The sequence below is a fragment of the Heptranchias perlo genome, chromosome 7 (assembly GCF_035084215.1).
Source record: "Heptranchias perlo isolate sHepPer1 chromosome 7, sHepPer1.hap1, whole genome shotgun sequence".
Classification (NCBI taxonomy): domain Eukaryota; kingdom Metazoa; phylum Chordata; class Chondrichthyes; order Hexanchiformes; family Hexanchidae; genus Heptranchias; species Heptranchias perlo.
In genome coordinates this window covers 66305154-66317595 of record NC_090331.1, presented here as the reverse complement: position 1 = coordinate 66317595, position 12442 = coordinate 66305154, and positions in this window count along the sequence as shown.

Here is a 12442-nt window from a genome sequence, read left to right as displayed (position 1 = left end):
GGCTGAAAGATGGCCATTCGTTTTGAGTAGGGGGAATTTGTGCATCTTCGTGGGGGAAACAATGAACTTTAGTTTTCATAGCAAAAATAAGGTCGGTCATTGGCATGAGGTGCCAGAAGAATTCCACAATCAATTTCCCTACCTACCTGTACATTCATCCCCTTCATATCACCCTCCTCCGTTTCCTCTTCCTCTTCCTATCCGACTGCAAGCTCTTCCTCACTGGACACAGAGCAGCACCCCACCCAAGTGGTGCAAATAATTGGGTTGATTTTGTACCCCTATGTTGTGCTCAACACTTACTATATTTGAGTTCTACTGCTGCCTGAGACTTTCTAACTATGGTCATGAGCCACAGCTGCAAAGGGTAACCCTGGATCATACCTTGGGATCTTCAAGTAATGCAGGCCCCATGGAATGCTGAAACAATAAAAACATCATAGAAACATAGAAAATAGGAGCAGGAGCAGGCCAGTCGGCCCTTTGAGCCGAATTCAATATGATCATGGCTGATCCTCTAACTCAATACCATATTCCCGCTCTCTCCCCATACCCCTTGATGCCTTTTGTGTCTAGAAATCTATCTATCTCCTTCTTAAATATATTCAGTGACTTGGCCTCCACAGCCTTCTGTGGTGCAGAATTCCACAGGTTCGCCACCCTCTGAGTGAAGAAATTTCTCCTCATCTCAGGCCTAAATGTCCTACCCCGTATCCTGAGACTGTGACCCCTCGTTTTGGACCCCCCAGCCAGGGGAAACATCCTCCCTGCATCCAGTCTGTCTAGCCCAGTCAGAATTTTACATGTTTCAACGAGATCCCCTCTCATTCTTCTAAACTCGAGAGAATACAGGCCGAGTCGACCCAATCTCTCCTCATACGACAGTCCTGCCATCCCAGGAATCAGTCTGGTGAACCTTCGCTGCACTCCCTCTATGGCAAGTATATCCTTTCTTAGGTAAGGAGACCAAAACTGCACACAATACTCCAGGTGTGGTCTCACCAAGGCCCTGTATAACTGCAGTAAGACATCCTTGCTCCTGTACTCAAATCCTCTTGCAATGAAGGCCAACATACCATTTGCCTTCCTAACTGCTTGCTGCACCTGCATGTTTGCTTTCAGTGACTGGTGTACAAGGACACCCAGGTCCCTTTGTACATCAACATTTAAATAATACTCTGCCTTTCTGTTTTTCCTTCTGAAGTGGATAACTTCACATTTATCCACATTATACTACATCTGCCATGAATTTGCCCACTCACTCAACTTGTCTAAATCACCTTGAAGTCTCTTTGCATCCTCCTCACAACTCACGATCCCACCTAGTTTTGTGTCATCAGCAAACTTGGAAATATTACATTTGGTTCCTTCATCCAAATCATTGATATATATTGTGAATAGCTGGGGCCCAAGCACTGATCCCTGCGGTACCCCACTAGTCACCACGAAAAAGACCCATTTATTCCTACTCTCTGTTTCCTGTCTGTTAACCAATTTTCAATCCATGCCAGTATATTACCCCCAATCCCATGTGCTTTAATTTTGCACACTAACCTCTTATGTGGTACTTTATCAAAGGCCTTCTGAGAATCCAAATTAACCACATCCACTGGTTCTCCCTTACCTATTCTACCAGTTACATCCTCAAAAAACTCCAGTAGGTTTGTCAAACATGATTTCCCTTTCATAAATCCATGTTGACTTTGTCTAATCCTGTTGATATTTTCTAAGTGTCCTGTTATCACATCCTTTATAATAGACTCTAGCATTTTCCGTACTACTGATGTTAGGCTAATCGATCTGTAGTTCGCCGTTTTCTCTCTCCCTCCTATTTTGAATAGTGGGGTTACATTTGCCACCCTCCAATCTGCAGGAACTGTTCCATAATCTATAGAATTTTGGAAGATGACAACTGATGCATCCATTATTTCCATGGCTACCTCTTTTAGTATTCTGGGATGCAGATTATCAGGTCCTGGGGATTTATTGGCTTTCAGTCCCATTAATTTCTCCAGCACTATTTTTTACTAATACTAATTTCCTTTAATTCCTCCTTCTCACCAGTCCCTTGGTTCCCTAGCATTTCTGGGAAGTTATTTGTGTCCTCTTCCGTGAAGACAGAACCAAAGTATTTGTTTAATTGCTCTGCCATTTCCTTGTTCCCCATTATAAATTCTCCCGTTTCTGACCTTAAGGGACCTACATTTGTCTTCACTAATCTTTTTCTTTTTACATACTTGTGGAAGCTTTTACAGTTCACTTTTATGTTCCTTGCAAGTTTACTCTCATACTCTATTTTTCCCCTCTTAATCAATCTCTTGGTCTGTTTTTGTTGAATTCTAAACTGCTCCCAATCCTCAGGCTTGCTACGTTTTCTGGCAACTTTATATCACAGGTCCTCTGAGGAAAATGAGCATTAACATGCAGGATAACATTAATGGCGAGGTGTCCTGACCTCTTAGTGTATAAATTTGGATATATACTGATGGCTGTAATGATTTGAATAAAGTTGTATAGAGTCAATTAGTGTTCAAAGATGTGACAGATATAAATAAAATGGCATTTACTCTGAGTTGAGAACTGATATTTTGGAATAATACATGAGACATGCTACAGACAGTTTTCTAAAGTGTTATTAAAATAGACTACAGACCAATGCATGGTATCAGATCCAGGATTGAAATGGAAAGTTTAAATTTTCCAGATAATTTGAGATTAGAAGGAAATGTGATGGAAGTGTGGGGAAAATGGAAACTGAGCATTGAATCGTTTGCTACAGAAACATGCTCAGGAAACAAAACAAACTATTGCAGACCAGTAATTTACTGCAAGCAATGGTGAGGAAGTAACATATTTATGCATGGAGAGTATAAATGGAAACTGAAAGTATTAATGGACACGTTTGAGGAATATTTCACATTTTAGAAGAATATTACATATGGAGAACATATCTTTAATAGCAGCTGTCAAGCTCAAAAAGAACAAAGTGATCAAATGTAATAGATTTATGAAAAAGACAATTCACATGGAGTACAGATTCCCTCCCTTCCCTCCCCCCCCATCCCCCCCCCCCACCCCCCCCCCCCCCCCCCCGCTCTGCTGTGAGCACAGCTCCCTGCTGGAAACGAATTTTGTTTTGGACATGATTCAGACAAGAGATGATGCTGAATGGACAGTCGACTTCAAGGTGAACAACTCTCCTGTTGGTTTTAAGCTAAACAAATGGAGATCAAGTAATGTTGTTCCATAATCAGTTTAAAAGAAGCTTAGTACAAAATTGAGCAAATCTGATACAAAGTTGATGATATGCTCTGACTATAGCATCAAGCCCAAAGGTGTGATGATGGTAGAAAGCTGCTTGCACAATTGAATGTTTGGAAGGTTCTACCCAGCGTGGATGCAATAATGGAAATACTCATCAGGTCAGGCACCATATGTGGAGAGAGAAACAGAGTTAACGTTTCAGGTCGATGATCTTTCGTCCGAACTGAAGGAAGTTAGAGATTTTTAAGCAAGTACAGAGCCAGGCAAAGGGGAGGAGGGGGAAAGGGGGTTGTGGGGAGGAAAGAGCAAAAAGGAAGGTCTGTAATAGCATGGAGGGCAGGAGTGATTAAATGACAAAAGGGATGATGGTGCAAGGCAAAAGGGGTGGTAGTGGGAGAAGTAAAGAAACAAAAGTTGGGTCCTGAGGAGCTATAAATGGCATCAGCAGAACCATTATCAGCACCCACTGTCCGAAAAAATGAGAGCAGTGGTTATGATCTGAAGTTATTGAAATCAATGTTGAGTCCAGAAGGTTGAGGTGATATAGCTTGAGCTTCCGTTGAGCTTCATTGGAACAGTGTAGGAGGCCGAGGTCAGAGTGGGAGTGGGACGGAGAATTAAAATGGCAAGCGACAGGAAGCTCAGGGTCACGCTTGCGGACTGAACAGAAGCGAAGCGATCACCCAATCTGTGTTTGGTCTCCCCAATGCAGGGGGACCGCATTGTGATTTATCCTCCTGTTTATCCGCCATGACTTTGGAGGAAGAGCTGCGGAAACCCCCGGAAAAATGGTTTAAATGGTGTTTTTTCACCTCTTTCGCCAAAGTTATGGCAGACAAGCAGGAGAACCCTCATAGAAATCCATGCCTGCAATGACTAAGCAAACGTTTTAAAACTCAGGGGATTTTAATAGTTCTGTATTCACATTTCAAGTTAAGTGGCCTGCTTACACCCACATTATTTCTCAGCATTTTGAAGAATTAGTTTGGTCCCCTCAGCAACTTCTTTTCTCCAAATGAAAACAAGTTCAGTTCTTCGAGTTTTTCTTCATAATTTAGAACCCTGCGAAGTCTGTGAATATTCTTATCACTCTTCTCCGAATAGTTTCCAATGCTCTTTTGAAGGTAGGATGCCCAAAATGACACACATACACCAAATGTGGCCTCACCAATGATCTATATCAGATCGGAGTAACCTGTTGCAAAGTAGAGATTTTTCCAGCTTAGTTGATAACAGCTTCATATTTAATGTATTGGAGAGACTTATAGAAAGAAAATAGATAATAAACTGGGGATGCATATCACGAAGCAGCAAAATACGAAAATAAAAAGCACTGAGTGGTTGCATTAGTCACAAGTGCTGTAGCTAGACACAAATACATTATATGCGTAGATCACATCTCAGTTCATTTATTTCATCTAATTTACCAGTATTAATGACATTCAATTGTATTTTTGTGGATTCTATTCATTCTTTGTAAAAAAAAATTGTAAATAATTACCTCACCCTAATTTTCTATAAAAGTTGGATTGTTGGTGGTTTGCTTATTCGGAGGAGCAGGGCTATGGTGTAGTCTGCTACTGCTGCTGCAGCAAAGTGTTCTTGCCTCATTCTGTTTTCAGCCACCATACAGGTCACTGCAGAAAGGAGAAAAGATCGCCAATCCGTATCCTTAAAGTTGCAATTTATTAAGGAAACATAAATATATAGATCCAGATTAACACAACTGACTTCAGAACTTGATGAAGATGAACTATCGAGTTAAGAATAATGTGTATTTCACGCTTCATTGATGGCCAACTCCAAGTTGTTAAATATATTTTCTGGCTAGCAGAGGATGATTCAAATTGACAGAAGGAAAGGAACAAGAGGCAGAGTACAGAGGCTAATAACAGCATAACTGGTCTCAGTAATGGCATGTGAGATTCATCAGCTATCAATTGTAAACTATTCCTGTAAACACAACACATCTTATGTAGTGATTTACTATTAATCGGCTTCCATAGAAACGTACTGGACTAAACATTGGCTTTTAAGAAACAATACACGTAGGAGTACACACTTGATGGGTACACAGCACTGCAGGTGGAGCAGACTCAACAAATGTACAATTAAGAAATAAGAAACTAGAGTTTTGCAATGAATCATGTAAAATAACGGAATAGTTTAGTTAATCCTGGGCTAAACTAGTACCAAGTAATTCAGCGGATTCTGGATTAAACTAACACCAAAGGGCCGATTACGCGATCAGGTGTGTCGGTAGCACTGGTACCAATCAGTCTCTATACCAATGTCAGTCTTTGTATTCTGTCTCTTTACCTGTTCTCCCCTTCTGTCGATTTGAATGATTCTTTACTGACAAGAAAATATATTTAACAATTTAGAGTTGACCGTCACATTATGGGACCAAGAATCAAGTGAGTCAAGCCTTAGGCTTGTTTCTTGCCTGATGTGTAGGAAGTGCCATTCAACGGCCAGGCTGTGGGTTTAGTATAGAACCCGATCATGCTTTTTGTGTGATTCCTTCATTACGATTTCAAAAATTATCTCTGTAACCTTCTCCAGCTCTACAACCCTCTGAATTCTCTGTGCTTGTCCAATTCTTGCCTCTTGCGCATCCCCGATTTTCATCACGCCACCATTGGCGGCCGTGCCTTCAGTTGCCTAGGCCCTAAGCTCTGGAATTCCCTTCCTAAACCTCTCCCCCTCTCTACCTCTCTCTCCTCCTTTAAGACACTCCTTAAAACCTTCTTCCTGACTACAGTAAATTAATAAATTAAATGAACTACAGGCACAAATTCAAATTGGAGGGTATGACATGATAGCTATTACTGAGACATGGCTGCAGGATGGTCAGGATTGGGAACTAAATATACCGGGTTATAAGGTCTACAGGAGAGATAGGGAAAATGGAAGAGGGGGAGGAGGAGCCTTAGTGATTAGAGATGAAATCACTTCAATGATAAAAGAGGATATAACGAGAGGTAAGCAGCCAACAGAGACCTTATGGGTTGAATTGAGAAATAGGAAATGATTTAAGACTATAGTGGGAGTTGTGTATAGGACCCCTGGCAGCATCTCTGAAGTGGTAGATTGTATAAATGCAGAGATTAGACAAGCATGTAACAAAGGCATAGTGGTCTTAATGGGGACTTTAACCTTCACATAGATTGGAAAAAGCAGACTAGCAACTGCCAGAAAGGTAGTGAATTTCTTGAGTGTGTCCGGGATAGTTTTCTACAGCAGTATGTCCTAGAGGCAACAAGGGGGCAAGCCATACTAGATTTAGTAATGAGTAATAAACCAGATTTAGTTAACAGCTTAACTGTGCGTGAACATCTATCCAATAGCGATCATAACATGATTGAGTTCAAGGTAGTGTTTGAAAGGGAAAAAAGTGAATCAGCTGCTAAGATTCTAGACTTGGGTAAGGCCGACTTCAATGGGATGAGACAGAGACTGTCCACAGTAAACTGGGCAAATCTGTTAATGGGTAAAATGACTGATGATCATTGGGAAATGTTTAAAGAAACATTTAACGTGATACAGAACCGGTTTATACCCTGAGGGGCAAGAACTCCACTTGCCAAAAAAAACAGCAATAGACAACTAAAGAGGTAAGGGACAGTATAAGACATAAGGAAAGGGCATACAAAAAGGCAAAAAATGGCACAGATCCTGTCGAATGGGAAAGATACAAAGATCAACAAAGGGTCACAAAACAGATAGTAAGAGCTACAAAAAGAGAGTATGAAAAGAAACTTGCAAGGGATATCAAAACCAATACAAAGAACCTTTATAGTTATATTAGGAAAAAGAGGGTGGTCAGGAGCAGTGTTGGCCCCTTGTCATTGACAATGGGGAAATGGAGGACATGTTGAACAATTACTTTGCGTCAGAAATCCCAAGAAAACTAATATTGAATCGGGGACAGGGACTCAATAAAATTAACATAAGTAAAGCAACAGTAATGAAGAAAATAATAGCACTAAAGAGTGACAAATCCACCTGACCAGATGGTTTCCATCCCAGGGTTTTAAAGGAAGTAGGTGAGTACATTGCAGATGCCCTAACTATAATCTTTCAAAGTTCTCTAGATTCAGGAACTGTCCCTCTAGATTGCAAAATTGCACATGTCACTCTGCTTTTTAGGAAAGGAGAGAGAGGGAAACCAGGGAGTTACAGACCAGTTAGCCTAACATCTGTTGTGGGGAAAATACTGGAGTCTATAATAAAGGATAGGGTGACTGAACACCTCAAGAATTTTCAGTTCATCAGAGAGAGCCAGCATGGATTTGTGAAAGGTAGGTCATGCCTGACAAACCTGATTGAATTTTTTGAAGAGGTAACTAAAGTAGTGAACAGGGGAATGTCAATGGATGTTATTTATGTGGACTTCCAGAAGGCATTTGATAAAGTCCCACATAAGAGACTGTTAGCTAAGATAGAAGCCCATGGAATCGAGGGAAAAGTACGGACTTGGTTAGGAAGTTGGCTGAGCGAAAGGCGACAGAGTAGGGATAATGGGTAGGTACTCACATTGGCAGGATGTGACTAGTGGAGTCCCGCAGGGATCTGTCTTGGGGCCTCAATTATTCACAATATTTATTAACGACTTAGATGAAGGCATAGAAAGTCTCATATCTAAGTTTGCCGATGACACAAAGATTGGTGGCATTGTAAGCAGTGTAGATGAAAACATAAAATTACACAGGGATATTGATAGATTAGGTGAATGGGCAAAACTGTGGCAAATGGAATTCAATGTAGACAAATGTGAGGTAATCTACATTGGATCAAAAAAGGATAGAACAGCGTACTTTCTAAATGGTAAGAAGTTAAAAACAGTGGATGTACAAAGAGGCTTCGGGGTTCAGGTACATAGGTCATTGAAGTGTCATGAACAGGTGCAGAAAATAATCAAGAAGGCAAATGGAATGCTGGCCTTTATATCTAGAGGACTAGAGTACAAGGGGGCAGAAGTTATGCTGCAGCTATACAAAACCCTGGTTAGACCGCACCTGGAGTACTGTGAGCAGTTCTGGGCACTGCACCTTTGGAAGGACATATTGGCCTTGGAGGGAGTGCAGCGTAGGTTTACTAGAATGATACCCAGACTTCAGGGCTTATGTTACGAGGAGAGAGTACACAAATTAGGGTTGTATTCTCTAGAGTTTAGAAGGTTAAGGGGTGATCTGATCGAAGTTTATAAGATATTAAGGGAAATGGATAGGGTGGATAGAGAAAAACTATTTCCGCTGGTTGGGGATTCTAGGAGTAGGGGGCACAGTCTAAAAATTAGAGCCAGACCTTTCAGGAGTGAGATTAGAAAACATTTCTACACACAAAGGATGGTAGAAGTTCGGAACTCTCTTCTGCAAACGGCAATTGATGCTAGCTCAATTGCTAAATTTAAATCTGAGATAGATAGCTTTTTGTCAACCAAAGGTATTAAGGGATATGGGCCAAAGGCAGGTATATGGAGTTAGATCACAGATCAGCCATGATCTTATCAAATGGCGGAGCAGGCATGAGGGGCTGAATGGCCTACTCCTGTTCCTACATGTCCTAATATCTGCTAATGTGGCTCGGTGCCAAATTTTGTTTGATAATGGTCCTGTGAAGTGCCTTGAGGTGTTTTAGTAAGTTAAAGGTACTATATAAATGCAAGTTGTTGTTGTTCCTTACCATGTGGCTCTGTATTCTGTGGTCAGCATTAAGTGCCCATTTAAAATAGATCTGCACTGAGGCACTGTCAGCTATTTAGGAGATTGTGGGGGAAAAATTGGATAAAGGCCGTTTTTGGGCGGGGATAGCGTGATGCCCTGTTACCCTGTGCCCAATGGCCCCTGCGCAGGCAGGACGAGACTTTTGTCAGGCCTGAGGACTTACCCGCAATCTGCGCTGGAAATCAGTGTTGAATGAGGATTCCATGCAATTCACACTTTCCACCAGCAGGGGGAGCCCCAATCTCTTAAAGGCAGGCTCCCTTTTAGAAATCCCTTAAAGGTAGCTGGTACCTTTTTATTTGCTGAAAATAGCAGTCTGCTCTCTGCATGAAGTCTGAACAGAGATCAGACATTGCACACGTAAAACACAGATGCAGGTCCCGTCCCTATGTTTACACACTGATAAGTTATGTTAAGACATTGAATAAAGATTGCGTGCCACTAAATCACACATCGTCCAATCTGCATGCCAGACCTCACCAATCTGCCGATCTGAGTTTGTACCAGGCCTGCGAGAGTGCGTGCACCAAGGTTCTCTGCTGATGCACTAGAGGCCTTAGTGCAAGAGGTGGACAGAAGGAGGGACATCCTATATCCACAGCAGGGGGCGGGGGGGGGGGCAAGATGCCCTCCGGTCATGTACCCAAAAGCAGTGGGAGGCAGCAGGGGATGAAGTCGATGCCAGGCGCACAGCATCATGAACATAGATGCAGTGCAGGAAGAAGTTCAATGCTTTGACACGAGTGGTCAAGGTGAGTGAGGTCAACTGCCAAGTGGCGTCTCCTACCAACTGCACCACTAGCTGCATCCACTGCTCCACGCACTACACTCCCCATCGCCCAAATACCAACAAACTCTTTCCATCAGTACTCAACTTTTCCAATCAGATGCTTCCTCTCGCCCTTACACATTACCACTGTTGCAAGTCGCCCACCCCCAACTCACAGGCCACACACACTGGCAGCTATTCAGTCATGACAGGCACATCATCCAGACACACGTTCCGCTTTCTTGTAGGAGCAGGTGGCGCATATCAGGAGGCAGCAAGTAGAAGTGGCATTTAGCCCCTCGAGCCTGTTCTGCCATTCAATGAGATCATGATGGACCTGTGACCTAACTCCATATACCCGCCTTAGCCCCATATCCCTTAATACCCTTGGTTCACAGAAATCTATCAATCTCAGATTTAGAATTCATAACTGAGTTAGCATCAACTGCCGTTTGCAGAAAAGCTTTCCAAACTTCTCCTGCCCTTTGCATGTAGAAGCATTTCCTAACTTCACTCCTGCATGTCCTGGCTCTAAATGTTAGGCTATGTCCCCTAGTCCTAGTATTCAAGTCTAGGAGACCTCCAAAAACAGTTACAAATGTCTCAGCAGCCAGAAGCAATAATCCAGCCACTAACCTGTAAATCCTGCATGGTCCCTTTAAATAGCGCCGGTGGGGGTCCTCCAGGTACTCTAAGACACGTTCAGATGATTGGGGTTAAAACTGTGCGTTGAGTTGAGCGCTAAGCCCCAAAATGATGTTTATCACTTTAAATCAACGTTGCACACTATGGAGATGCCGGTGATGGACTGGGGTGGACAAATGTAAGGAATCTTACAACACCAGGTTATAGTCCAACAAATTTATTTTAAAATCACAAGCTTTCGGAGATTATCTCCTTCGTCAGATGATTGAATGAAAAGGTTCTCAAATCGCATATCTTATACGATGTTGGGACAGCATCACACCAATCAAAAGGTGTCGTTGTTATTCAAACAGGCCAGTCACGGAGAACAGCACGTCCCAGTACACTCGATATACATTGTGTCTTTTACACAGGCAGGCAGAAAGAAACTTAAAATGGCAGAGAGAGAGAGAGAGAGAATTTTAAAAAACATATAAATTTTTTCCCCCTTTTTGCTGGTGGGGTTACGTGTAGCGTGACATGAACCCAAGATCCCGGTTGAGGCCGTCCTCATGGGTGCGGAACTTGGCTATCAACTTCTGCTCGACGATCAGTTGCATACTGATTGTTTCCATTTTCTCCTTACTTTACACGCAGCCGGTGTTCGTTGTCTGCGCCTACACTAACTCCTATATCAAGATGGCATCCGGCGCATGCCACGCTGGAAACATGCGTGTGCAGCCAAGACGCCATCTTGGATATCAGGGCGGCCTGTAGCGCCGAAACAACGGGCGCTCCACGGCCCAATTTAGCGCCCTGTATGCTTTAAGAGGAGTATTATTATCTGTAGAACTTTGGTTTACTGTAATACTCATTGTTCAGTCAGCATTTTTTGCATCATTTTGTTGTATTTGTTGCTGACTTCAATTGTTGCCTATTTTGGGGATTTATTTGTGGCTGCCAGCTGGAAATTAAATTGTTACAACCACAATTCTGAAGATGGAGAAAAAATGCTCAGTTGCCCTGCTTAGGGCTGGAATGAAACATATCCAGGAGTTTAAAAAAAAGTCTCAACAAATAACACAACAGTGTAGCATTAAAGGGTGGAAATGTTTCATTATGAAAAGGAAAGAAATATACTGGCACTGAACCCACAACCTTCTGACTCAGAGGGGAGAGTACCATCACACAGCCACGACAGACACCTAAAAAGAGGGAAAACAAACAAGAGAATTAGATAGGTTGAGGAAGACAGAGAAAGACTAGGAAAAAGAAATAGTAGGCGGTCATTTTCACCTCAATCACACGGGTGGTAATCTGGCAGAGCCGATTACCTGCCTATCATTGAACCCAATCAATGAAAATGGAAATCAGGCAGGTTCTATAATGGGCACTGAAGTTTACAATTGACGGTAGGTAGTAATTTCAGTTAATCCTGGAGTTTAACGTATTCTCCCATGGGCCATTGAAGAGCAGGGCCCATAATATTAACGTATTACTGACAACGACAAGCCGACAAAAGTTGGTCAAAAAGGGCTGGGTGTTCATATTTGCAGCCCATCAGATATTGGCTGCATTATTCCATGCTTGGTTGATTCTGTTCAAATGATCAAGTTTATTTTACTTTTAAGCATCCATAATTAACAGATGGTGCTTAGGTGCGAACAAAACAAGAAAGCATATAGAAAGTAACCTAACAATAAAACATCTTTTTCATGTTAAGACGCAAGTTCCCAAAAATGACTGGATTTTCACCAGTACGAGTATGGAACACAGTCATGCCAAGAGTGTTTTATGAACACAATTTTATTTTCCCCTTTAGGGGAAATACGACACAATACACTATAAATCAAAATTGATTCTGTTAGTTGTCATCTCAAGCACAAAAACACACTATAAGTCTCGTATTGAAGCCCAGCAGCAAACAATTGCTCAGAAATTCAGACTTACCGAAAATACAAATTTTGCTATTTACCTTCTGAGTTTTGCAGCAAATATGCTTTGTCTCTCATTGTAAAAACTTAATGAAGCATGAGCCTGATGTAAGAATTTGAAT